Source organism: Micromys minutus (assembly GCF_963924665.1).
Source record: "Micromys minutus genome assembly, chromosome: 3".
In the NCBI taxonomy this organism is placed as follows: domain Eukaryota; kingdom Metazoa; phylum Chordata; class Mammalia; order Rodentia; family Muridae; genus Micromys; species Micromys minutus.
This window is the reverse complement of record NC_137972.1, coordinates 39,696,810-39,723,226: the sequence shown is the minus strand read 5'-3', so window position 1 is coordinate 39,723,226 and position 26,417 is coordinate 39,696,810. Positions and strand designations below refer to the sequence as shown.

Here is a 26,417-nt window from a genome sequence, read left to right as displayed (position 1 = left end):
GAGGGAGACGAATGTTAAGAAAAATTAGCAGGTTTCTCACAATGCATCTTATTAACAGTAAATAATAAAATATAAAACCATAGAATTTATAATTAAGACAGGAACAGTTATTTTATATTGAGGAAAAGTAAAGCATTTGATCAGTCAGTGAGCAAAGAACTTAAATATTAACTGTTACCAAACATCTTCTGTGTATTATAACCTCAGAAATGCAGACCCATGTGTTTTTCGCTAACAAATCTTACTATGGTAGTTTTCTAAAGATTTTTATGCTTCTTTTAGTGAATCAGAAGTAAAAAATGAATATTGTTTTAATATTATTGTATCATATGCTGGTTGCAATGTTACTATGCCTAATATGCTTTTGTATGCCAGCATACTTATTTTAATACTGTATTAGAGGGAATTGATTTGGTTTTTGTATTATAGTATGTTATATAGTTTGTTTGCTTGTTTATTTCTTTCTTTTAATATGTCAAAGCTTAGTAGTCTCTCTTTCTGTGATGAATACATTTGTCTACCCTGATGATAAAAAAGAAACATGATCTTACAGCCCATTGCATTTACACACATGATGTTCTTAAAAATACTATGTGTACAAACTTTTTCCAGTGGAAACTTTTACAATATTTCATTCATGGTTTTTGTCATATTACTGGACACTGATAACCAAAACCAAATTAAAAATTATGTCCTTGATTTTTCCAACTTCAATCTCTATTTTTGTTTATATCAGAACTCTTCTGTCTAAGGGTAGGTAAGATATCTGCAGGGTGATGACAAGCTCTGGAATTATATGAAATTAAGTCACTATGGGCAGATAAGGAAGCATCCCTAGCACAGAAAGGCCAGGTTTGCAGTCAGTCTTTCTACTTTCTTCTTGCATTGTATCTTCTGTGTAAGATTCTCCAAGACTGTGTTTATACACGTCCAGTTATCAGGATAAATTGAAATAGCCCAAGATACCCCTCAGCTCCTACAAATGTTAGGCACATACCATATCTAAGAAACTCTATCAAATGCAAATATAACAGACTGCCATATGTTCCTGGGGGCAAGCCCGTATTATATCTTTAGTGCTTTAAAGATTTTCTTTTGCCTTAAGTAGTCAGCAGATGTGATAACTACCCCAGAAAACTGGCTTTGTTTCCCCTTAGTTAGGTAAACAAGGTGGGAAAAATATAGTTGTAATTTAACTATAAATAACACGCTTTATATCTAGCTGCAAAAGTGCCCATTTGTTTTATTAAAATGCCCTCAATGTGCATATTGAATTTTAGCCCACTGAATGCCTTGAAAATTTAGTAAACACAACAGGGCTTACGCATGTCTTCAGCAAGTGCTTAATTCCCCTTGTTAATCATTGAGTTCGTCTTTTCTGCCTATCTGTCAACTGTTTCTTAATTAAGAATTATTCTTAATTACAAAGTTTATGTGTCATTTTATTTTAGAGGTAATTAATTAAGTTTAACACTAATCATTATGGATATTGCATTTTCTGCACTCACATTTTTGCTTAATTATTAGAAGACCTGGATCCGATGACTGAAAGGGGGTAGAGCATATTGATTTGTTTTGAGTCTAGTGTGTGGCAGCTCATATTGAGGAGCTTAGAGACTCAGCCCATCAGCCAAACAAAGAGGTAGAAAGCATTTTTTCATCCGTTGATAAAGGACACTGAACCAATGCACTCTGACCATTCACTGTATTATGTGAACTCTCAGAGGGGCAAAGAGGGGTGATGATTATGGATGAAATTCGATCTGGAAAAGAATAGCCAAAGTAAAGCCATTCAGTGAGAGTCCTTGGATACTTTCTTTTTTAAAGAATGAATTTACCAGTTTTCTGGTACAAGGGAATATACTAAGGTCACCTTTGGCTGGTCAACTGATAGAGGAAGAAGAGACTTCCAGTGGCCAGATCAGCAAAGGAATGAATGTATTACTGCTTCCTGACCTCTATAATTTTTAGTCCTTGCACATTATTTTGACCTTATAACCTATGTTACTTCCTCAGAGAAGTCTTCCATAGCAAAATGATAGGCTTTTTGAAACATAATAGGTACCTGTTTTAACGTGCATTTGTCTGGTTGATTATTCAGCTATCTCATGCAATGACTGGAGTGTCCTTGAGAATTGAGAGAATATATTATTTTTCTTATCATTGGGTTGTTTGCATAGCTAGTATCTAACTCAGGGAAGTAGTTAACTGAATGGTTGAGAGAGTGGGTATTTTGAAGAAACCTCAAATTTGTTCGAGTGCATTTAGTAATGTGTTTATGTTTCAAGTCACTGTGTGCCAACTTCTGTAAGAAAGGTGTGGCTGGGTGAATGCTAATCTGTGCATTAAAAAAATATGTGACACTCTTGAGAAGAAATTTGTCCATAAACATCCTAGAAACACAATACATGCTGTCATGGGGAACATTACAGACCTTTATGAAAATGTATAAAAAGCTAATTGGAAACATTCTAAACATGTGAAGCTGACCTGAAGTCTGCCTCAAGGGGTCCTCTGGACAAATGGAGAGAGCTGCCTGAGTGAACAAAAGTCACTTACATAAACAAATGTGAAGCTATCAAAGATGGGAAAACAGATGATTCTGACAAGCATGACGAAGAAATGTGTACAACAATGTTATAACTGCAGGTAGATGAAATGGAAAGCGATTTGGCAAGATAGAGGCATTCTCCCTTCTTAGAATCTGCAAATTATCAGCTGTTATAATTCATTATGTTCAAAATTGTAATATCATATTTAGCCAATATTAACAGACTAAGCAAACACTGTAGGTTAAGGACAAAATAGTTATAGAATTTCTATAAAGTAAAGCATTAAGCATTTTGAAAATGTACTGTTTTGTAACTTATAATGTACAATTAAATCTTTTATTTTATTCACTAATCACTATACACTGGAGGGATTGTTCATTGACTCTTCTTACAGAGGACCAAGATTCAGTTCCCAGCACCCTTATGATGGCTCAAAATCACCTATAACTCCAATTATTGGGGGATTGATATCTTCTTTTAGCGTCTGTAAGCATTAGCAACAAACATGTTACATTGACACAAAACACAGATACATGAAAAATATACTTTTGAATTGGATATGGACTACTTTAAAACATTTAGTAATCATTATTTTGGAACATTTTAATCTACACACAAAGATTCACCTCTCACTTGCTGTTGCCCAGGTGCCCTGAACATAAGAAAATAGAACATATGTTTCAACACTGTGACTCTTCTTATTTGGTTCATAGGAAGATATCATATGATAAGGTCTTTGTGACTGGCTTTTTTAATTTAGCATCATATTCCAAGAATGACCCATAAAGTACCATGTATAGACCTTTGTTTCTTACTTATTATTGAATAATACTTCCTGGCATGGCTGCTGAATTTTTAAATGTACTTTCTATAATTTTATGTATTTAGATAATATACTTGAATCACATTTTCCAATTACCTTTTCTTTACTCTTCTTTCAATCTGCTAGCCACTTCTTTCACAAAAAAAAAAAAAAAAAAAAAAAAAAAAAAAAAAAAAAAAATTCTTTCTTGAATTTTTATATCTGCCTTCCCTTTTTGTTCCTGGATTTATTTATTTATTTATTTATTTATTTATTTATTTATTTATTTATTGTTGTTGTTATCTTGACCTTGCATTTAATTACTGTCAGCTACATAGTCTGGACAGGAGTTGGGGATATATATATATATATATATATATATATATATATATATATATATGCAAGGACAACTTAATAGTTACTACACTACTGAGGAGTGTGACACCTCCTCCCCAAAACAATGTGTTTTAGAATAACATTTAGTGGCTAAGGAAATACCTTGTTGTGATTTGAATATTCTTGGTCCATAGAACGTGGTGATATTGAAAGGTGTAATCTTGGTGGAGGAAGCCCATGGCTATAGAGGGATCTGATGCTTAGGTTCCACCCAGTGCAGAGGAGAGCCTCCTTGAGGTTACCTGTGGCAGCCAGTCTTATCCTGGCTGCCTTCTGATTAAGATGTAGAACTCTTGACTCCTCCAGCACCATGTCTACCTGCACAGTGCCATGTTTCACACTGTGATGATAATGAACTGAATGTCTGAAACTGTAAGACAGTCTCAATTAAATGTTTACCTTTATGTGAGTTGCCTTGGTCATGGTGTTCCTTCACAACAATAAAACCTGAACTAAGTCATGCCTAAACTGTGATATATACAGAAGTATAATCAAATTCAATTACAGAAGAAAATACTATGGTGTAGATTTGTTCTGTGTCAATGCAAAGCAAACTCAGTGCCTCTTGTATGACAGGCAAACACTCTATCCGTCATGCCTTTCTCTAGATTCAGAATGCCAATTTTATAAGGATAAAAACTATACTAATTGGTAAAAATTAGATAATGGCAATACAATAATTTGCCAACATTTGTTTATTTACTTTTGCATGGTGAGTTTATAATGAGTATCCATCTTCTTCTGTATATATTCAATTTTATATACTTATATAGTGTATGTATCACTTTCATACCAGAAGAGAGAAAGAAGGTGTATCTGCAATGGCTAAGATTGAAACATGCAAAGGAATGTTGTAGTTTTAAAGTACTCCTAGATATATTTAACTGTAGAGGATGATGTAAAACATCTACCCATCTACATGAAGATTTTTAATATAGCTAAGGAGGTAAGAAATAAATGCATTGCAACAATGTCTTACCACAGCTTATAAATGAGACCTGAATCTACAGATTTTGGTTGTCCCCTAGCCATGCTTTCTTCAATGGTGTCTAGACATAGTGTCTGTACCTATGCTTATGGTAGCTACACTTATTTGACATAGAAATGAAGTCAGTGAGTGGCTAAGAAGGTGATGGAACATGTAATGATTGGATCCTTGAACTAGAAACAGTTACAAATAAATACCTGGAGCAATGAGATGACAAATGCTCTGCAGACTTTTGGCAGCCTGGTTATTCCAGCTCTGGCTCTTTACATGTGGACCAGAATGTCAAGGGCATTCTTGCAACTTGTAACTCTTGGACTGTGTGAATACAAGAACAATGACATATGTGGCCTAGCACAGTTACATTTTTGCAAAGAGATATCATGATCATAGACATGTACAAAAAGGAAATCATTTCACTGGGGACTTGCTAACAGTTTCATTAAGTGAGTCCAGTACCATCATGGTAAAGATCAAAACAGCAGGCAGACAGGCTTGGCACTAGAGCAGCAGCTAAGAGCTTACATCTTAGACACAATCATGCAATGGGGGAAAAAAAAAAAAACACTAGACCTGGTGTGAGCTTTTAAAGCATTAAAGCTCCCAAAACTGTTCCATTAACTGGTGATCAGGTATTCAAATATATAAGCTTTTGGAAGAACATCCTCATTCAAACAACCACAGTAGGTTTATGTTGCTCTTAACATTTCAGTGAGAAAGGAATAGACAACTTTAATCAGGAAATAAAATAGAAACACTTCCATAACCTACAAGGCCAGAATGCCACAAATAGAATTTTAAAGATGTGCAGACTTTCTCTAAGCTAATCCATATGTATGTACCTATAATATTCTTCCTTCCATGAGTTGTTAGAACGTAGATCATCCTGGGTTAGAAGCAACCAAAGACAGCTTCAAATGAGCAAAACCAGAGACAATAAATGTGTAAGCTTTTATAGAAAATGTTGGACAGGCTCCTTTGATTAGCATTTAGCATGGGAAACAGATCACAAGGCAAGGGGATCAAACTTATAATTACAAAAAATTATACCCTGTATCACATTCATTTCATGGGTCCATTCCCAAGGGTCTACTTCTTGGCCCTTGTTAGTCTACACATAATGTGACAAAATTGGCCAAATCTTCTCCATTTAGTTTCAAAGATTGGCCTTTAGCAGTAAGAGATTTTGTTCTTAACTTTGACAAGGTGGATATTCTTCTGCTACCAGCCTGCAAGTGCTCAGGTGGTGCCTTGTGAAACTAAAGGAGAAATGGGAACAATCCTCACCAATCACCAACCCCATCATTCAGAACGATTGAGGTCTGTCTTGTCAGTTTCCTGTGTAAGGACATTTTCTCTCCTTAGATTCCCTATAAGTCAAAACAATCCACTATTATTTTTATAGCATGTCCATCTCAGCAAGTGTCAAACTCTTTACAAAAAAAAGAAATGGAATAGAAAGGCAGTGCTTTGCAGACTTGGGTACAGTTATTTTCAAACAGAAAGGGAAAATGACAAGAAGAGATTGAGCTGAGCGGAGTAAAAGTAAAGATAAGAGCCTAGCTTGGAAAAAAAGTAAGCAAGGCAAGATTGAGAGATTCCGTACAAATCAATCTCATGCTTTCCCCCTCTCCCAACCCCTGCAATGTACAGGGCATGGTAACCTCAGCATCTTTTATCCAGAGTTTTGATGGAGAGGGTTGATATTAATTTTTAATGACAACAATATAATTACATGCTTGTTCTCAAGGATTGTGCAGTTGGTCTTTCCAAAGATATATCAACACACTGAAGATTAAATCACTTAATGAATGAATGCAAACACAACAATGTGTGACACGTATGGACACACTTCAAGGGTTTTAGCATTATTAACTGATGTTGATGAGGGTGATGGTAACAGTAATCTGTCATTAGTCTATTTCTTGCAAGTTCTCCATGATTACAGTTTTTAACTCTTTTAATATTTGAATGAACCTAAACGTAGTTGATCTAGTGATATTTGAACACTTGATAGAGTGTTTTAGCATTATTTGTGGCAGTGGGTATTTTTAGAGGCCCCTAAAGTTTCTCTTTCATTACACTCACCTATATTGCTTTACTTGAAATAGTAGAGTCTTTGTCCCTGAATAAATAAATAAAATAAAATAGAAGAGTTCTTGTTCCTGCATAAAAATCTCTAAAACATCTTTGTGGTACCATCTTCATGCTGCTTTTGTAAAATTTCCCTGAGATGATAACACAGTACCCACAAGTTTGAGAAACTTTATTTTAAACCAGCGCACATTTACCCATCTTATGAAGGGTCTCCCTAAAGTTTTAATTGGAAGAGGTCTCTAAGGAGGAAAAATGTGGTGTCTCAGATGTCTTACATGGTTTTTCTGTAGTCTCCAGATTAAACATTTATTCCTTTGAATTCCAGTGAACCTATAAGAGTTTCCATTTAAAATTTAAATACTTGAAGAAGCCATTAACCTCCATTAGCACTCACTGTGAATGAGGTTTTTTGAAAGTAAGTCATTCAGCAAAGCTTCAAGGGGACAGGAAGATGGATGAATCCTATTGGGGATCTGAAAGGCCAGCCTAACTGAAACATTGCAACTGAGAAGCCTGGGCAGTCTGGCAAATGGGAGACAAAGGTTTTCCCACCTGCCAAAAATCAAAATGGGAAAACCAAGTGGTACAGATGTTTGTGGTAGAGATCATCTCCAGGGATACATTTGACTTGTTTCTTTTTCAGGGTGATAGACACTAGACCCTGAAGCTTGATGCCTGCATTAAAAGACAGAGTGAAGAACTGGGGAGATTAACTGAGTGGGTCTGCGTACAAGCTTAAAGGCTGGAGGTTGATCCCTAGTACTCATATAGGACCTGTATGGGAGTACCTACCTGTATTCTCAGTGGTGTGATAGAGAGGAATTCCTTAGATCAATGGATCTTACCTGTCAGCCATTCTATGCAATCTCATCAGTAACTATCAGTAAATCCTAGTTCCCAGTGAGAGACACTGTCTCTACAAATAAGGTGGACAAGCCATTGAGGAAGATATTATATGGCACTGCCTTCTTGCCTCTACTGTCCCCCCTCTGCTTTCTCTCTCTCTCTCTCTCTCTCTCTCTCTCTCTCTCTCTCTCTCTCTACCATAGCATGCAGGATACTATACACTACTCCTAGGATCTTAAATTCTAGGGTATGTAAATGACTGTATACTAATAATTAAATTTTTTTACTTTTTAAAGCAAAACTAAATAAATAACAAAAATTTAAAAGCCAGCACTTCATTCTGCAAAAGCATTCCCAAAGGAAATAATCTTGATGTCATATCAGGTGTAAGATATAATGTTAAGCATAAAGAAATAAATAATAAATGAACAAAAAGCTCTCCTGCAATGCTCCAGGCTACTGCTCTGTATAATGCTAGGATTAATTCTGAACAAAATGGACAAATACTATACCTTGCTTTAACAAAACATCAGTATCAGACTATTATTTCCTTTAAAATATTTTTATTTTATTCTATTTTTTTTAACAAACAAGAAGCATAGTTTTATTTTTCTTTATACATGTGTAAGGAAATTAGGACCAACATTTTAAAATAAAAATGAAGAAAAATTCCCTGTGGAAAACATGACATTGAAATGGGGACAGCATTGCTGAGAGGGGTCAGCACATTAGCCCTGAGGAGCTACAGTGGCTCTGACTGGTCCAAGAAATAAAAACACAGGCAGGATAAAAGGAGACAAAGGATGGCAATTTACTGAGGAAGTGGGCCCCAAAGCCGACCACGAGGTAGAACTGGGGGCCATGGAGTGGGTCTGGGTGGAGGAAGGGGACCCCGCTTGTAGCCATAGGGAGGGGATCTTGGAGGACCTGTGTATCCATGAGGGTGCATCAATGGAGGAGGCCCACGCATACTGTGTGGAGGCATGGGACCTGGATGACCCATGGGAGATCCAAAAGAAGGCCCTCGGGGTGCATACCCATTGGAGGAGGTCCAGGATGAGACATTCCAGGAGGTGGCCCCCAGATTCTGGAGACCTACCATGGGGGTGTTTGAGGCCATGGGGGCTGTGATGAGACAGCTGCATCTAAGACATCCCTGAATGGGGCATCCCACCTGGTAGAAAGGAATGAGGATGTGGATGTCCATGACTAGGATGTCCAACCCCTGGAGTTCTTGCTGCTGCGGGGCCATGTCCTCCAGCCCCAGGTGGCATAGGTGGTGGGGGCATGGCTGGGGGTATTCCAGGAGGGTGGGTCCCAGAAGTGGCACTGGAGGTGGGAATGAGCCAGGAGGTGGCATGCCTGGTGGAGGAAGCCCAGAACCCAGTAATGAATTCACAGGACTGGGGACAGAGGGAGGAAAGGATGCATCTGCAAACATCTGATGAAGGTGGTCACCCTAAGACAACGGGTTCTGGGCTGCCAGAAGTCGTTCAGCTGCAGATCCATGTTGTTCACCCTTAGAGTCTTTCTTAAAGTCAGAAGACACAGTGATAGGGCAGTTGCACCGGTACTGCCCATTCATGGCCTCAATTGCTGCATCTGAAGCATCAAATGAAACAAAATTAATGAAGGCATAACCCTTAGAGTTGCCTGTGTAAGGGTCCCGCATAACTTTGGGGGTCTGTAAGATGACCCCAAAGGTGCTGAAATTATCATAGAGCAGCTTCTCATCAGTTTCTAGGTCCAGATTTCCAATGAAAATGTTGGCTCCTACATCCATGTTTCTGTTGTGAGCCGAGGTCTTGTTCACCCGTATCAGCTTCCCATAGCTTGATCATGTTCACAATCTTAATGGCACAGTCAGCATCTTCCTCACTGAAGAATTTAACAAAGCCATAGCCTTGGTGCTGGCCAGTGACTCTATCCTTTGGCATGTGGGTGTTGACCACTGGCCCTGCCTGAAGAAAGAGCTCCCACAACAGTGGTTCACTCACTCTCTCGTCTAGACCTCCCACGTACACTGTGGCATCCTGATTTCGTTTGGAGAACTGTCCGGCCACCATGGAGGAAGCCCTCCTGCCATCTCTAAGTTAAAATATTTTAATTGTGTATATTAATTTTGTGTTTTGAGCAGTATATGTAATTTTATTTGGCTAAATAATTATTTTTCTGATCACTTTATTTTTATCTGTACAAATATGTCATCTTTTGTCTTCTGGTTTTTGTCTATATATAGCTGAGTGACCTGAAACGGTAGTACTGCTTAAAATGAATGTTTAAACGGTCCAAAAAATGTTTAATGATGAAAGAAAGATGTGAGTGTTCATACACAATGAATTGGGAAGGCCAAAGAAAAGTGTGTACTGCAAGTATAATGGGTCAATACTTGTTCAGAAATAACTATGGTATCTGCTCTTGTCTGACTTAGAGAACAGAAGGATCAGCCTTACTTAGGAAACAGGAATAACACGCATGGGCTAGTTCTTTCTTTCTACGGCACTGACCACCAAGAGATGCCAATGATATCTTTTCCTTTAATTTTTTTTTAATGAATCATCTGTATTGGGTCATGGGGATTTTAAAAGTAAATAAGTAAAACAGCAACTTTTACTGTTGACATTAAGAGTATAAAAGAAGGCCCTTTATCCCAAAACAACATGGCAGGAGGGACACCACATCTCTTCAGTTTGGGTTGAAAATGGCAAAGGCTGTCTCAAAACTGACATGATGACTTGCATTTGTGATTCTGACATGTAAGAGGCAGAGGCAAGAGGATTGCTGTGATAAATTTAATATTAGCTTTGACTACAATCACCAAGTCTATGTATATAGAAGAAAAACAAAAAACAAAAACAACAAAGATTATAAAACAAACAAACCAACAAAAAAGCGTTTTAAGGTACATGAATCTTTCTAATGCTACAATAAAAACTGTATTTTCCTGTTACACTATTGGACCATTTAAATGTTCATCTTAAGCAATAGCACCATTTTAGGTCAGGAAGCTACATTTAATTTGGTGTAACAAAAGCTAGAAATGGGTATTTGTAAAATATGTGATTATATTAACAAATACATAAACCCCTTAAGGTTTAAAACCTAGAAGGAGATTCATTGGCTATAAGATTCTAATATAAATAAGAAAAGTTAACTATTTTTGGTTTCAATTTTGTGGTTATTCTTTCTCGTTGTTGCAGTTACTATATGAACTAATCATTCTTCTCTTTCCATTCTTGCTGGCCTTTAAACCTTGCATTTTCCTATTTCAGTACCCTGACATCACTTTATAAAATATTGTAAGTATTAAAGTGTGTAGTAGTTGTTTGGGTTTATACCATGAATGCTTCACAGCTATGGCTCTATTCCAGACCCCATCCTTAGTTAACAATATGACCTTGAGATTTTAGACAGCAGGGACAAATCCATCTCAAAATAAACTTGATTTTTTACTGGAAAAAAATATGACAGGCAAATATTAGTTATACAGACTTTTTTAATACCAAAGTAAGTAGAATCAAATGGTTGCAAATATAAACACTCACACAGAGACCTATATCCTACACAAAAATGAAGCTCAACTACTTTTCATTGTTTACTTGAAGAGGAGATGCATCCTTTGAGTAGTGTATGATTCCTATTAGTCAACAAAGCCCTTCACTTGAGAGTTTATTTGTTTGAAAGTTGGGATAGAACAGACGAGCTATCAATCTGTATGATGCATGCTGCCTGCAAATGAGACCTATTTCCAGCAGACTTTAACCCTTCCATCAATCAGAACCTACCTTCTTATATATTGTTACTCTCTGTCCTGTTCCCTAGAACTAAATGTGTTCAGTTTAATACATCTAAGAGTACAAGAAGACCAGTGTTAAAGGCATTGACCTTGCTAACCCATACGTACCCAAACCTTCATCTCTTATAAGTTATACAGCTTTGCATCCTCCTTTCAAGAGGTGCAAATCCCTTTACCTGCCTCTTGATGAATTCTGCTTTAACAGTTCTGTAAAGTCTATTGCTCAATATCTACACGATTTCTCCCAGCTGCAAAATGCATAAAACCTCCACAATTTTCTATGCTATCATGTTCTGTTCTGTGGAGTTCCCCATTATTTCTCTGTCAGTGTTTGTCTACAGGAGCCCCTGTCCAGTTTTATTTTGCTCACAAATGAATTTCTGGAAGTTATGGGAGAAATACTACAATGTAAAAATTGGTGCCAATAAAACTCTACAGTGTCCAAGAAGAGTCCCCCTGGAGGCAATGAAACATATAACCTGAGGTTACTCCACGAGAGCAAAGTTAGAGAATAGAATTTAAAATTTCTCATAATTAAAATATCAATAAGGAAAACAACTGGTCAAAATGAGTTTATATAGGTGCATTTCTGTTCTGGCAAATATAGGCTGCCACAGGGTTTCTGTTAATTAAATATCAGAATATCTAACGGAAAATTCTACAGTCCTATCTGCTTTGGGTAGTATGCTAATGGCAGATTAACATTACTATAGCAATAGCTTCAATCTGGGAAGAGGTCACCTTCAATAGATAGGACACCTGCCCCTTGCTTCACTGAGGCTCATAACACATATTTCTAGTGTTTACACATCAGGATGTCTTATGCAGATATTTACAGTTTGACATATTTGTTAAATGTAGTGAATTTATCTATATCATGGGGTCCTTTCTCTACTAAGTTAACAGTATTCTAAAATTGGACAGTAAGTCATTTCCATTGGTAATCTTCTTCCTCTCACTCTTCCTTTCTCTATTCCTTCCTTCATTCCTTTCTAGCTTTTTTCCCTCTTCCTTTTTCTTTCTTTCTGAAAGAATTTCCTAGTACAATTGCCGTTCCCTCAATTTTCTAATCTTCCTGCCTCTGCTCAGTAAATGTTGTGATTATATACCAATCAATTGGTATTTATATATCAGCAAAGCCTGGCTCAAAGAAATTGATCATATTTTGTTGAAGTTCTGTTGGTGTTATTTCTGATGTTTAACAATTCATTAGAGACCTGCATGGGGTCATATTTAAACACAGAAGGGAAATTTTGTAATGCTTCCTGGGAGACCCAAAAATACAGATGCATTGACTTGCTCAGACTTAGTGAATAGTTAATATTATGACTTAAGGGTAAACATCACGTTGTATGGTATTCTCATACTGTTGAATCTTCAGCTGCTGAAATTCAGATGGACACATTTATAATATATCTACAAATAAAATGGTTCTGGAGTCTATATAGATATTTACTAGAAAGAGCAAAACCAAATGAAACTGGTAATTATTTCGATAGTTTATTAAAACGAGAAAGTACAATACATAAGCATATGTTAGGCACTGCTCATTTATTTATACAGTTATGGCTTGAATAAGTGCCTTTAAAATAATATTCCCATTTCTACCTATTGAGAAAAATAGCTATTTCTTAGTATTTTCCTTTGGTCCACATTGCTTTTGTTTTTTTTTTTCCTCCCAACACAGTTTGCCATACAACCAAATTAAAGGGTCCACGGGCACCACCCTTCATTCCAGAATCAAAAGAATCATTTGTTCAGAAAGGAATAGCCATTCTAAGCTCTGCACCAGTCAATTACTAGTTACTCGAGATGTATTTTTCTCATGATAAATATGTGTAATTAAAATAAATGCAAATGTGTATATGCACATGAAAAGAAAATATTATATGCATACATATCATTCATGATAGTAGGAGTAAGGTGTATTTGCCTCAGAGCAATATGCTATTCATATTTTGAAGAAAGTAAGTACCTTGAGCCCATATTTATTAGAAGAGCAGAGGAGTACTGGGAGCTTTGTATAGGGGAACTACCCAGCAGGGTTAACCCGTCAGCACCCAATAGGCATGAATAGCTCATCTAGTAACTGGCTGAAAGATTGACAGAAAATATACAATGACCTATGAAAATATCTATCAGCCCTTGTTACCTCTCTGGAATTTTGTGATTCCATTAGAAATATATGTAGTCATTTTCTGCTCCCAGACTGAAAAGCTAACCATTACTGTGGCCTACACCTAGTCAGGTAAGTGCCAAACATTGAAAAGGCTGAAAGTTCAGGAATCAATCAGTAAGCAAAGAGCAGGGCCAAGATCAGGCACCGCTCTCCTGAGGACTCTACAGAAAACCATCCAGATAAGTGATGGAAATCCAACCCAACAGATAGCTCTGAAGCTTTTACACACAAGAGAAAAGAACAATGTAGATGACCAAATTTCCTTTAAAACATCTTTTTTTCTGACTATCACTCTATACTATTCTTAACAAGTTAGGGACAAAGCTGGTTCTATGCTTCTTCTTACCAATCCAACTACTAAAAATCGTATACAGAAAACCAGGAAATATCTAAATTTCACTCTTTTAAGATCACCACAGACAGTTTGTGACTCTTCATGGTCAAATCCCAAGTAATTCATTGAAAGCTGGTGGTTATACATTGTGTTCTTACTGTTGCTAGAGGAATTAATAAAGTTACAGCATCAGTATCTTGGGTAGCAACTCCTACAGCCTAAAAACAACCCTAGATAGTAAGGGATTCTTTAGAAGTGTATCTCCTTTCTATCCTGACAACCTTATGGCATGTTATGCTTCTCATTGCTACTTTTTATCTGTGTATTGCTAGAAACCATTTTACTTTCACTGCCTGGGCCTTAACACTTCTCACAGGAGGGAGGTTCATAAGGTCAGGGTGGAGCAGACTCTCAGAAGCCCATTCCGGGATTAGCAGTACAGAGAAGGATGGAGCAAGTTTGCATTTTTAATGCTATTCTGAGACCTTATCCACCTCCTCTCCTGTACATACCACAGTGGGGACTTAGGATTTCTACAGGGACTGAGAAATGATGTTTCTTTCCAGCCTGCAGCATATACCTATGAGATAATATTAACCATTTAATGTGTTGTTTATGAAAAGCCAAGCATAACCTGTAAAATATCTCTCTCTCTCTCTCTCTCTCTCTCTCTCTCTCTCTCTCTCTCTCTCTCTCTCTCTCTCTCTCTCTCTTGCTCTCTCTCTCTCTCTCTCTCTCTCTCTCTCTCTCTCTGTGTGTGTGTGTGTGTGTGAGTGTATGTGTGTGTGTGCACACACACATGTGTGTTTGTACAGTGAACAATAACATGTGTGCCTATGTTATATGCAAAAACTAAGGTTTGGTTTTCACTACTTTTTACTTTTGTTGCTGAGGGAAAACCTGACTGTTTAACTTAGAAAAGGGGTCAGGGAGGCAAGTCAATTTTCTGCTTTTCTTTACATTTTCTAGTTCCTTAGGTGAGTAGTAAGGAAATTGGTTTTCCAAAATAAAGTTTCTGCCTTTCAGCATGTTGCCTTTGTGCAAGGCTTCTGAAAATTTGGCACAACTACCATGTCAGTAAAACAGCATTCTCTTGGACAGGTAACAAGAAACAAACTTGTTCTGCTTTCTGCTACTGCATTTGTCCAGGGAGTGTGCACATCCAGTCATCTAAAGGAAAGTCCGGAGCTGTTGCAATTGTTAGAGATCTATTAAAATATAGGGTTATAAATAAGACATTTGAAGGTATTCAGATGCCTGTATTGTCTGTGTGACCTTGGATAGGATCTTTTCCATTGTAGACCTGTTTTGCCTACATACATGGTAGTTACTGCTGAAACTGTGTCTCTGTTTGCAGAGAAGAGTTGAATTACTTTTATCATTCAGCAATAAATCTTAGCTGTAAATTATTTTAAGCCAACAATCTGTAGACCCAAACAGGAGTTACTTACTGACTTTGTGTTCCATGAGCTAAGAATAATTTTTGTTAAAAAATTAAAAAACAACAAAAATAAAAGCAAAAGAATATTAATATTTTCTAGTGCCTGAATATTATAACATTTAAATTTTAGTGTCTATCAGCAATGTTTAATTAGAACAAAGGCCTACACCCCCTTTCTCACGTTGCCTATGAAAACTGGTTTGTGGGTTATAAAGTAGAACAGCTGAAATAAAACCCACTGCCCCACAGCCTTTACTGCCCTGCCCTTCTCTTAGTTGCTGTCATCATTTTTAACAGTACCAATGTTACCAGAGAAATTGGAGCTTCCTTTTTGAAATGTTGGTTTCATTCATAAAGAATTTACAAAAGGTTGAAAAACAAAGCTCAGAGACAACTTTATTAGGAGAAAAAACAACAACCAAATGTCAGAGCAACAGAAACAACAATCAAAGCCATGGAACAGGCAAATTGTAAAACTTGACAAGTGTTGGGCGCAGAGAAATTAAGATAAGGAGGAGAGAAAGCTGTGTCAGTTTGCCATGGGGTATGACAGCAGCCACATGGTCTAAGAAGGACTTCAGGGGAACTGAAAGATCCCAGAGCATCGGGAAAGCATGTCCAGGCTCTGGTTAGTATCGGAAAAAAAGAGGAATAGATAACAAACAAAAACAAAAAATGAAAGGTTACAGACGCAGAAAAGTACACAGCCCCAAATAACTGCAAAAGGCGGTGAAAAGTTCCACAAAGAAGTTTTGGGAAAGAAAAGTACATTATCACAATATGTGGATAATTGTTCCTCCCATCTCTCTTTTTTTTTTTCTTACAACTTTATGTAAAAAACAAAGAAACATATACAGATTTGTAAAAGCATTTTGGTATAAAACTATATGAATATATTTTTGTCAGTACTGGATTTTTTTAAAGGTTTGATAGTATGCATTGAAATCTTACTAGTTAGTATAAGCATTAAGTACATGTAAAACAAAATGTAACATGGAAATAGTCAAAGTTTTCTTGGTGAGCATAGATTAAACATAATGATTTTTAAGTACCAAAAATTGCCTCAAGGCTATCTTTTGAGCTCTTCAGTCATTAATGATATTGATTGAGTTATTAATAATGAATTATTAGTGTGTCTAGGTATACCCCACTCTGAGTGGGTTCTATATACTTGTTGTTTTGTTTTTCTATGAAGGACTGTAGCTTCTGCTTTTTGGCATTTCTTTTTGTGAGCTTCATATGATCTGTGAGTTGTTTCTTGAGTATTCAGAGCTTTCTGGAGCTAGTATCCAATTATCAGTGACTGCATATGATGTCTGTTCTTTTATGATTGGGTTACCTCACGCAGAATGATGTTCTCTAGATACATCCATTTTCTTAGGAATTTCATAAAATTATTGTTTTTAATAGCTGAGTAGTACTCCATTGTGTAAATAATCCATAATTTTTGTATCCATTCATCTACTGAAGGATATCTGGGTTCCTTCCTGCTTCTGGCTATTATAAATAAGGCTTCTATGAACATGGTGGAGCATGTGTCCTCCCATCTCTTATTACATTAGCTTGGAATGCCTGGTCTCCATCCAGGACTAGAGGCAGGATTTAGAACAAATCCCAGATAACTTCATCCTTTCATACAGTGATTTATGTTTCTAGGGTGTGAAGCAAAATATATGATTATCTTTCTGGTGTTTTCAGAAAAAGACAAGCTAGCCCGAAGCCACCATAGCTTGAAATTCCCCACTGTAACATTGTGGGCTGAACCAAGAACCCATGCATACTAACTAGGCAATGCTGTCTCCAGATTTCTTTTTCTTTGTATTTTTCATTTTGAGACAGGCTGTAAGTCAGTTACACATGCTTGTCTGGAACACACTTTGGAACCCAGTTTTTATCCTTCTGATTTGGCTTTTTAAGTAGCTAAGATTATTAAGATCAAGACCTTATCTAATATAATCTTGCTGCACCCGGCCCTGGAGAACAGGTAAAAGGACCAGGTGAGAAGAAGCTTCATCCCATATCATCCCTTTTGCTCCTTACTTTTAAAATTGGTTTACTTTTTATATATGCTGTGTTTTAATATGCATGGTGCCCTCTCTATTAATGCCTTGTCAGAATTGTAAGTTACTCTGTTTGGAAATATAAGCCAACTTCTTTGGAATATTCCATAAGGACTCATACAGGTCTGTTTTTTATAAGTCTTATTAACTCTATTTAAACTATCATAGTAATAGGTGTGTACTTGTGTCTAAGGGGCACTAACTGAGATTTATAGGTCCATGTATTTTGGAACAAAGATTTAGAACAAGGACACATAGTTAGTAATAGAAATAGAAACAGTTTGTTAAAGAGAGAATGCACGCAAGAATGGAAGTGGGTCAGACTGCTGGAGATTGTCCAAGGCTTTGAATCTCTGAATAAGGAGAATACTGATCATTACAAGTGTCCGGAATTTAGAAAATAGATACAACATCCTTTTGAGGGGAGGACATATATGCCCTACATTTAGTTATAGTCTAATAAGGTTTCAGTTCTTCTGCCACCTGGTTTATATCACACGTTAATCTTGGCATCTTTTCGTTCATGCTCCACTCTGTAACCATTACCCATAGTATACCTTCAGAAATTGTTGAATGTCTTCCCAACCATTGTAAAAATGGCAAAACAATGAAAAGACATTGTGTGTGTGTGTGTGTGTGTGTGTGTGTGAGAGAGAGAGAGAGAGAGAGAGAGAGAGAGAGAGAGAGAGAGAGAGAGAGAGAGAGAGAATGTAACATTTGGCAGTAGCAGAGATAGTGTTGGTAAGTTAAGATGCTATTAACAAATAAGATAAGGAGATGAAAAAATGGGAAGGGAGACAAAGAAAATGGCCGGAAAGGAGGGAGTTAAAAAGAAGGAATAGATGATTCCATATGGATCAGTGTAGGATTATTGCAGGAGGCCTGCTTGTCAGTACTAGCTTGCGAGGGACAGGGCCTCGGTTCTAGGCTGAATGAAAAAAAAAGTGGGATTTCATCCTAGTAGGCCACTGGGAGTGAAGATGTCTGAAATATAACAGAAGCTAAGAATCCCCAGATGCAATCCCTGCACAATAGCATTGCATCAGGTTATTTACCCACAGCCATTGCCTTTGGGGAATAAGTTAATTCGCATAGCTATCAGCACATACACATAAATTAAACATGTGTATTTTGACTAACAAATTGCCTCTCTGATAAAATGAGGTTAGCTACACTTTCCTGGCACTGTAAAAATAATGGCAGGTTAAAATAAACAATTGCTACAGTACTTTTTCTGTGTTGTTTCTAATTGCGTGTATAATGTTTCCATCCCCAAACATGTTTTTAACCTTTGTTAGTAAGCATACTGGTACATGTCAGCATATTAGACAAGTGGAACCCTAGGAAACTTGCTAGGGATGATGACATTTGTTTTTAATGCTTAGCAACCTATCCAGGTGAGCTGTGTCCACACCCTGCACTAGTATAGTTGCTAGGCAGCAGTATACAGCCCAGTTTACATTCACTGAGTTCCCACATAGATTAAACCTCAGATACCCAAATTAAAAAATTGTGTGCCACACTTCCACGTGTGAGAACTATTAAGTTCACACAGGGAAATGGCAATTCTCTCTGCTTATTCACAAGGATTTGAAGACATAGTTCCATTTCTGCCAATAGAAAGAAGGAGGAGGGTGACAGGAGGAAGTGTTATCAGGAAGAAGAGTGTATATTAGAAAGCTTGATGTTTTCCTTTTGGGAAAAGCAAGAAAAACTGACAGTGCCCAGTGTTTTCCCCCATGTCCACCCATGTACTTGGAAAAACACCAGTAATTTGCCTTTCTGTCCAGTCTACTTGTCCTTGATGAAGTTCAGTGAATAGAGGAGCCTTAGAATCTGGTCTGGGGCAAAGAAAACTTGTTTTACTATATGTTAGGAGCATGTGGATCTTCTACTGTTTTTTTCTTTTGCCTCTCTTTTTATTATGACAGGAAATTTGGAATTAAATTTATCTCTTAAGGCCTATTGCTATTTATTTCTTTGCCTAAAACATCCCGTGACAATATATCTTGAGAAGCTTTCGTTGTAAATATTCTTTTGTAAATATCTTCTGTCAGCCACACAGTGGCATATAGATAAACCATTTCATTTTATCGTATGCTGATTCTGCCAAGAAAGACAAAGTTCTTTAAAGAAAATTGTCTGAACTAAACATTTGTGAAAACCATTTCTAAGAAAGCAATTGGGGAGCCTGGCTCAGTGGACACAGCACTTGTATATGGAGATAGAGAACTAGCCCAGTAGTTAAGAACATGTGTTGCTCTTGTTGAGGACTGGGGTTCAGTTTCCCACACTCACATGGTAGCATGCAACCCTTCGGACCTCTAGTTCCAGGTGATCTTGTATTCTTGTGATATCCATGGGCATTAGATAAGCAGATATACACATACGTACATATATACATATACACATATGTACATATATACATATACACATATGTACATATATACATATGTACATATATACATATATACATATGTACATATATACATATAAGAAAAATGCTCATAAATCCAAAATAATATTTTAAAAGTAAAAATGAACAGCTCAGTTGTCAACAAATATGAAGACATGAGTTATGATCCTCAGAACCCATGTAAATTCAGCCATAGCAACACACAACTGCACCCTCAGGTTTCTACTGCAAGGTGACATGCACAGACAGGAGAGTCCCTGAATCTTGAAGGCAAGCTAGCCTGATGTATGAATGGAGAAGAAAACAAAAGTATAGCACAAAGACCAAAACACAAGAGTGTCCTTTGACGTCAATATTCACACATGGGGACACACCGAAGGGGGGGGGAGATAAAAATAAAGAGAAAACTCTTCTTTGCATTTCTTTACTGTAAGTTTAGTTATTTATTGTTAATATGGTAGCCTCAAAAGACTAATGTGGGGAGTTTCCTTCTGTGAATATCAGTTCCTGACTTTAATATATTTTTTATTAAAAATAATGTAACCATTGTGAATTTGAAATAATGTTGGGGCAAATGTCTCTATATCTACTGATACACACACACACACACACACACACACACACATACACACACACACACGTGCAAATATACACACATACATACAGGTTTTTGTATACCCATTGATCCATCATTACTTTTCATGTTTGAACAGTCTCATAGTAAACCAACAGGTGCTCATTTACTTCTTCATAAAGCATTATTCTGAATATCATTTACTGATATTTAATATTTGCTTATTTTCATTTCGGGAAAAAGTCTCTACACAGTGAATTGACCATAAGTGGCCATGTTTTAAGGCTCTGATAAGTGTAATGTATAAACTAAATTCTTCTCTCATGATGCTAAACAATATCCCAGGAAAGTCCTGCTACCACCACCCAGTCTAACCTGTTTGAAATCAAGTCATAAAACACTCATATTTTGTAGACTTTTCTTTTGAATTAGAATTCTTTATGAAAGAGATAGGCCACAGTTCTGACTCTCTGGAGATTTAGATCAAGTACTCCGAGGGATTCAGTGGAGTCAATCAGCAAGATGGGACAGTGGGTAAAGGGACTTGTCTGGCCAGCCATGGGAAATTCCTAGAATTCACATTCAGTTGGGAGGAGAGAACTAACTTCACAAAGTTGTCTTCTGACATTCTTATATGCACTGTGGTATATATGTACCCCAACAATAGTAAGGAACAATTAAATTACTCACAGAGAGGCACAAGGCTAGCCCAAGGTCACACTCCAGTATTAGGATAAACTTAGAAGGCTAAACTTAGAAGATATCAGCCTTATTCTTTGTAAAATTGTGTGTGTGTGTGTGTGTGTGTGTGTGTGTCTGTGTGTGTGTGTGTGTACAAAATGACAAGATGTGTTTGATACAATGAAAAAAAAAAAGGGTAAGCCGTAACTCATAGGGGTGGAAAGCATCAAAGAGGAAGATTTGACTTTTCATGTTTGTGCAATAGTAGCAGGGGGTCAGACAATGGCGGTGCCTAGGAATGCCTGTTAATCAAGCTGGGCTTTCAGGAAAGAGCTTGAACGGAGAACATAGTTTAATTCTGGGGTTGGGGTTGGGTGTGCTAAGGTGGGGTAAGTGGTAGTGAATGAATATTAACAAGCAGGAAAGAAAAATGCTAAAAGGAATTGTCCCAAGAAATGAGGTACATTTTGAAACAATGTTAGCTTGTTCTGGGAGCCCAGAGAATGCTTAGGTCCGAGGTCAGAGTGCTCTAGAGTCTTAACCCTTTTTTCCAAAGCAAATACTTCTCTGACCTTCTGCAGTGGCTCCCTGCCATATCTGATGTTATAGTTTTTAAATTTATATCTATATTTGCTTATTGGTGTGAATATATGTCCCCTGTGTGTCATTGCCTACAGAGGCCAGAAGAGGAAGTCGCATGCCTCAGAGCTGCAGTCATGGGGCATTATCAGGCACCTGACATGTGTACTGGAAATGAAATCAGGTTTTCTGGAAAAATGGCAAGCACTTTTAAGTGCTGAGCCATCTCTCTTGTCCTGATGTTAAATATTCTGATCTGGATTTAACTGAACATCCTTCTATCAAGACCTTCATAGTATACTCTAGCTTTGACAGTCTACCCTTACAAAAGTCTACATTTCTACAGGAACATATTACCTAAACTTTCCTTTCTTCCTACCTTTTTCTCTCTGTTTAATTACCTATCCTTGAAATTTCACCCTTGTCATGTGTTTACATGGTCTCCTCTTCCTCATGAAAAGCCATCCTATCAAAGAACTCCCATAAGCCCTTACTACCCCCACCCTTCCTCTGGCCTTTTAAAATAATGCAACCCTGTTCCCTATTGCAGACAGATGACACTGTAGCACTGTGCTTAGTGCAATCTATCAAACTCACTAGTGCATTTCTCAAAGGCCAGTCTACATTCTATACATTTGTTTCTGTGTTCCCAGAGGTTCAACCATGGTGTCTGTACTACTTCCTGTTATTGAAGGACCTAAGTGCCCTTCTTGGGTTATTCAGCAATAGTGTCTTGTGACAGATACCAGTGAAGATAGACTGAGAGGTACAATAGAAGAAAGCAATCTTAGGATTTCTAGTTAACATAATTGTCAAAAACTGGGTAGCTGACTTGAAAATAAAGACAATAAATAAAGCCGTTAAATCTCAGGCTTTAAATTTATGGCTGAGAGTAGCTATTTTTCTTTATCTAAATCATTTATGGTTTAAGTTATATTAGTAGTGGTATACCAGAGAACTAGAACCTGGTCATGTATATATTATATATATGTATAATACAAAGATACATACATATATATATATACATTCATGCATATGTACATGTATACACATACATACAAACACACACACATATGTGCATGCAGATATTTATTGTAAGGAATTCACTAAGACACCTAGTACATCTAAGAGAAATATCAAATTTGAATTCTACCAGGTAGATGGAGATTCAGGAAAATGTCAAAGATGCATTCTTGAATCTGGGGGGTGGCATTCGAGGAAAATTCCTCCATTGTGAGGAACTTCAGTCACTGTTCTTAAGTTCTTCAGAGAGTTGGATGAAGGGATTCCACAATGTTAGGAGTAACCTGCCTTACTCTGCTATAGTGGATTGAGAGAGAAAAGTTCCCCATGGGGCCATCTGTTTGAATACTTGCTCCAGGGTTGATGGTGTTATTTGGACAGGTAATGGAGGCCACATTTAAGAAGTAAAGCCTAGCTGGAGGAAGTATGTCAAGAGACATTCAGTTTTTATGGTGTATAGCCCCAGGGCACTTCCCATTCTCTCTCATTCTTCTTGTGTATAAATGAAATTAGATCTTGTTTCTTCTGGCTTCTCTTGCCATGCTATGGCCCTTTTGTGCCATGACATTCTCTCTGGAAACAAGAGGTTAAAATAAACCTATTTTTTTCTTGTATTTGGCCATAGAATTTTATCACACCAATAGAAAAATGACTAATGATCTGCTGATTTCACTTTCAATTATATCAGAAATAACCATATGTATTTAGACTGGTGTTTGTAACACAGTATACGCAAGTTAGCGTACATGACCCTAGGATGTAACTTTCAATTGATGGAATAGCTTAATGCTTGGGAGAATTTGTTGATATTTTTGTCTCATGAAATTTAATCACTTAGTTTTAAACATACCTCATGTGTTACAACTCCTGGTTACCAAGGCTAAGACTTGTCAGATGGATTTTCAAGTGGGAAAAATCCATCATTGTTCATCTGCAGAAAGATATTTCTGGTATGTTTTCGAAGTAGTTTCACACCTGGCACACTGTCTCCTCTGTACTTGACCCTTCTCTCAGCTCCTTTCTGAATGTTGCACCTGGATTGTCAAATACCACTTCAGACTAGATCGGTGCCCCCAAAAGTCATGTGCAACTTCATAAAAGAATTCTGCCTGACATTTTCAAGTGCTGCTCACTTGAACTCATAAAAGTCAGGTGAAAATTGAGAATGGATTTACACCTAAGCCTTTTTGGTTGATTTTGGTATTTATTTGGAACTGACATTTGGAAGAATAACCCAATTGTCCTTAGAATCAGACCCTGCTCACTCCAGTGTGTGTGTGTGTGTGTGTGTGTGTGTGTGTGTGTGTGTGTGTGTGTGTCTGAGTGTGTGGCCTAGTGGTGAGTTTGGTTGCAAACCGCTACTGAAATAAGCATCAGATACATTTCGGGCAATATTTTTTTTATTTAGGTTTTAGGTTAGGTGAGTTGAAATGGAAGTAAGCAATCTTTCAAGTCAGTCATTTCAGCACTACAACTTCTCCAACAGGAATTGAGTGCTCTCTGAATCACACTTCTTGCCTGAAGATGAAAATGGTTGTGTGGCCTTGGCCACATGAGCTTTACTCTTCAACAACAATGCACTGATCATTATCTTTTGAGACATGGTTAGTCCTGCAGCAGAAGTGTCTGCTCATATAAAGTATCCATGTATGCTTCTGCCACTGGGTGACTGATGGAACAGATGAGGCTTCTTCTCAGACTGCTGCAGGGAACAGATGGGATAGAAAACAGCCTGTGACTAAGTGTCTCTGAACAGGAAACCAATCTTGTGCTATCCCAGCCATTCTTCTTTCTTGGATCATAGGATGAGCCATGGAAGGATTGCACCAGAAAGAGTACACATGTGAGCTTTAGCTAGGTTAACTCTTACACCAGAAAGACTGGGCACATGTGATATCTATCAAGGTCAACCTTTAGATAATGATTTTTGAAACCAAAGCACATGGAGGATGACCCTATTAAATTTTCCTATATTTCGTTTTCATTCTAAAGCAGATCGAGAAAAGATATATTTATTTCTAGGACTTATTTATATAGTTCCTGGCAGAGGCATAGCAAAAATCCTAGGTCCTTGTATCTGAATAGTACCATTTATTGGCGTATAATCAATGAATAAAATGGATAACAAGAAAATGGGAAACCAGAAGGTCTTCATCATTTTTATGATCTAAAAACTTGAAGCATTAATCTGGTATGAAGGGGCATACTGATGAGGGAGGGAGGGTCACTTTTCTTTATGGGGAATGGCCATTAGTAGATTGTCCATGCCTAGTGGATGACCTCAGGCACATGTAGTGGATGTTTTACCCTTAACTGGACTCAGTGTTTTGGTTTGGTTTATGTTTTAAACAGGGCATGGAGTCAGGATGGATATGTTTCAGGAGGGTAATGGGGGAAGATGGAGTGGAGGAGTAGAAAAGGCTGTCGCCAAGATTGTAGAGACCATGTTGCCCAGCCAAGAGACTTAGAGCGCATGCGCCACATATGTCACAGCCCTCTCTCGGGGCATACTAATGAGCTACTGAAGAGTGCACCAATCAGGTAGCGACACGAGTCTCCTGGGCATATAAAAGCAGTGCATTTCTCTCCCACGTGGGAGATCTCCTGCTCAGAGTGTTGTACAATAAAGGTTGTTCGCAGAAGAATCCTGTTGTTGCACGCCTTTTCCTGCCTGCGGGAAGTGGGGAGCGCGACACAAGATACCTTGCATGAGTTTTAAAAGTTGATGCTTAAAGGCTTTGTTACCCCCTTTTGTTTATTCTGCCTCACTTTATATTATCCTGAAAGGGAGGACTCGATATATTTTGGCCTTGTAGGAATATTTATTTGTAAGTTGGCTTGAAATTAGTCTGTCTTCTGATTCACTGATATATAGTTAGAATAAATTCTCTGAGTGAATGGTAGGGAAGAAAGAGCTTTATCATTATGTGGATCAGTTCCAGGACTTCACTTCAGTTTAGTTATTAGCTTTCCCTATAGCACAAGATATTCAATTAAACCTCCCTTGAATTGGCTGTAAATTCCAATGAAAATGAAAAAAGTTCCATTGAGTAAACAATTTCTGCCCCAGAATCTAATAATACATCCTGTAATAAGAATGATTCCCATTTACACACCTTGGTTTTTTGTTTGTTTGTTTGGGGTTTTGTTTTGTGTTGTTTGTGATGGGCTTTAAACCTGCAGTCTGTGCATGCCAAGAAAGAATTTTGCTGCTGAGCAACACCCAACATTCTAACACAGAGCATTTTTTTAGACTGTCATACATGAATGTAATCCACAAGACAATCTTTATAGCAACCTTTATAACTGGTTCAGCAAGGTCTAAAATACAATGTTAATATATACCACATAACCATTTTTTGTTAAGTAGAACTTAGTCATATGTTGCATCTGATACTCTTTCTCCCAGAATACATGAAATGGTTTTCATAATCTTTGCATGCTATCTTTTTACCTCCATGCATTCAATGTCTATGCAACAAACACACTTAAGAACAGTCCATTCTGAGAAGTGTATCTGGGTTGCCTGACGCAGAAATGACATGGGAACAGGCAATGAGAAAAAGTAAGATACTCTAGTTACCTCTTTTTTAGTTAAAGTTACTCCTTAGTGACTTTGGGTCTAGTGTAGGATATGCAACAAAGATTAAAGATGT

The 26,417-nt window shown here is 37.3% G+C and overlaps 1 protein-coding gene and 1 pseudogene across 5 annotated transcripts in view; one reads left to right on the top strand and one right to left on the bottom strand.

Annotated features, from left to right (window-relative positions):
• CNTN4 (contactin 4) overlaps window positions 1-26,417 on the top strand; it is a gene marked incomplete at both ends in the record, with an annotated part of 500,648 nt that overhangs the window by 90,652 nt on the left and 383,579 nt on the right. The window lies entirely within an intron of this gene.
• Window positions 8,490-9,744, bottom strand: LOC308419306 (splicing factor 3B subunit 4-like; annotated as a pseudogene). The gene has a single exon. The product of its transcript is annotated as a splicing factor 3B subunit 4-like (transcript).